Raw genomic sequence first — 3,157 nt, forward strand, 5'->3', positions numbered from 1 at the left:
GGGGAATCCTCATATTGATATCTATCAATCAGTGTCTGGGGCATCATATTGAGATTTATCATCTCTAAGATCGAAACCGCATTATGTCGAGATTTATCATCTCCAAATCAAATCAGTATCACATCGAAACCAAATCTGCATCAAATCAAGATCAAATCTACATTCTATTGAATCAACAACATCATCAATCAAGTTTTCTTTGAACCAACGTGTCGTCACACATCGCTTCAAAGAGGAACAAAATGTATACACCTAAAAATGGTCTGAAGATAGTTAATTAAATAAATAGTTATTTGATTAATTCCCCTTCCAAATTAATTGAATTCACAAGCAATTTAATTAATTTCTCTATTCATCTACTAGTAAATAAATCTAAATGATTTATTTATATAGTTCATCTCACATCCCCCTTTGATTAATTAATTCTAAATTAATTAATGTCTCCCCATATTAATCAATTCTTCTAATCCCTAATTAAGATTAACAAACTCAAGTTTGTTGAGATTAATTACCATTTTGCAATTATTTGAATTTCTAAATTCAAATGAGCACATGGCTCCTAACTTTAACCACCTAGCCTAACCATCCCCTAACTTAACCCATTCAATCTAATCTTGCGTCTAACTAACCCTATCCTATCTTGCACATTCTAACCTCCTTATCCTAACCTCCCATGGTGTGGATATTCTCTCCTTGAGACACATGGTGCTTTTGCCACATGTCTCCTCCCTTGGACACTTGCCCTCTCATGAGCAAGGCTCCTTGACACTTGTCACCATAGAGATGACAAGTATCCCTTCCTCCAACCTCTTCTCCAACTTCCTCAATCTTGGCCCTTGATATTGTCAGATCAATTCCAGACTGCCGATTCCTGCCACCTCAGCTTTGGCCTTGAAAATCCTATAAATACCCCTCATTTTGGAGCAATAAGGATCCCATCTCATATCAATTTAGGCATCATTACTATAGGCAATTTCCATTTCAATTATCTAGTAATTAGCTTTGGATTTATCATAACATGTTAATCTAATTTCTTAAATCATGCATTTCATATCATCTCCATAGTCAATCATGATCAGTTAGCTACTCAACTCTTGAGTTGTCACTTTGGAGGTCATTACTCCTCTGAGAGCTCATCAATCCAACACCTTCAAGGTCCTCAAGAATAGAGGAAAATTGGACATTTCGAGGAAGGCTTATGGTTTGCATCTTTGATCTAGTTTTCAATTAAGCTTTTCAATTATACTTTATTGCCTCATTATATGTGTATGCCTCTTATATACAAACAACATTTTTAGCATCACAAATACAATGCAAATAAAATAGGGATCCTCATCATTAGCCTTCCCCAACACATCTCCAAGAGCAACATCATCAATTGGCTTCAAAATAGTAAGAGTGTCATCTTCTTCTTTAGGATTCTCATCAATGGGCGGTTAGACACATTAAATAATTGATGAGATGTAGATGAGGAAAATTATCGATTTATAGAGTTATTGCACACAAGGGAGTATGAGAAAAAGAGAAGAGTAAGAAGGGAAACTAGAGAGATGGGAAGGTTATATAAGGGGAAATTGCATGTTGGAATATCAATGAAAGTAGGTCATAAGAAGGTAGAGAGACTAGCAGAAAAAAGAACTTGTGAAAGGAGTCAATTGGAGTGATGGTAAGAAAAGGAGAGCACACGAGAGGTAAGAAGATGCTATCATCCAATGAATGGAATCTAGTTCATATGTCCATGAAGTGAGAACTACTAGTAAGGAGAAAGCATAAGAGAGACAACGATACAACGGTGTTTTGGAAATCGTAAGTGAATATTCAAATGTGAGAGATACTCCATGGAGACAAGAATATGTCAACGCCATATGATGCGGATTCAAATGTGAGACTCCAAGAATATATCAATGTCATATGAGGTGGCCAAACACACACTGAGCATTGACTTGATTAGGTCATTCATCTCAAATCACATCAATAGATATTTTTATTTAAGTGATTAATTTCAAATAACATGACGTTTTCAATAATACCCACCTATTACTGTGATTTAAAATGGGCCACCATAGTTATGAATGATATGCATACACCTAAAACTTTGTAATTTCTCCTTAAACTTTGTAATTTCTCCTTTCGCTAACGAAGAATACTCCATTTATTGCCTTTCTATGTTCGGTGCTCAGGTTTTCACTTCCCTCGTTAAATATTGGCTGATTTGCTTGCGTTGATCAGTAGTTAGAAACTAATAAAATGTGTATATGTACATCTGTGTGTGTTTGTGGCTTGCAAGAAGATGACTGAGCATGCAATCCAATAAGAGTCCTGTGATCTTTGTTAATAGCTAAAAAAGCACGGAAAAGGGCAATTTTTTGTGGCGCAGAGAGTGGATAGCTATTAGGACGACACTATAACCAGCTAGAAGTAACAAGATAATATCATGCGATACTATCCATGACACTTACGCCCTAGTGAGAAAGACGAAGGCTGCCAGATCCGTTTGAAAGAAAAATTAGACTTCACGAAAACAGATTAATTAAAATGTTTCCTAATTTTCAATGGTGCTGCCCAGGTTCGAACTGGAGACCTTCAGTGTGTAAGACTGACGTGATAACCGACTACACCACAGCACCATATTTTTATAATCTAAATTTGGTACGTAAATTTAGATCTCAGACTAGATATGTTTACCTCTTTGACAAGATAAATATTGATAAATACAAAGTCAGTCTTGTGTAGTAAAGATGAATCTTACGTGACAGTGGAAGATTCATTTGAGGAATTTGCAAAGTAGTCTTTTGCTTGTTTGATTTTCTTTATCTATACACAAAAGGTGTTACTGAAATAGGATGGCATGACATACAGGCTTGTTTTTTCTTTAAGAGATATTTTTTCTTTGATATATCTATTTAAGAGCCTTTGAATCCATCTATTCAAACAGAGAAAAAATATTATTCTATTCTCTCCATGATATCAGACCCAGATAAAAGAAGGCAAAATAGATCAGAGATAATAATAAATCAGTTAAGAATTAATAATGTTTGTTGTTTGAAGAGTAATGAGACACTGCAAATAGAAATCATTAGAGAGAGAAGAGAAAGAAGGCAGAAGGGATACAAGGATCATGCAAAACAGTCACGGACCGAAGAAGGAAATTGTCGCT

General features: G+C 35.3%; 1 non-coding gene across 1 annotated transcript; it reads right to left on the reverse strand.

Annotated features, from left to right (window-relative positions):
- Positions 1-2,553: 2,553 nt before the first annotated feature.
- Positions 2,554-2,627, reverse strand: TRNAV-UAC (transfer RNA valine (anticodon UAC)). The gene has a single exon. It is a non-coding gene; the product is annotated as a tRNA-Val (tRNA).
- Positions 2,628-3,157: the final 530 nt, after the last annotated feature.

Source organism: Cryptomeria japonica, chromosome 5 (genome assembly GCF_030272615.1).
Source record: "Cryptomeria japonica chromosome 5, Sugi_1.0, whole genome shotgun sequence".
Taxonomy (NCBI): Eukaryota; Viridiplantae; Streptophyta; class Pinopsida; order Cupressales; family Cupressaceae; genus Cryptomeria; species Cryptomeria japonica.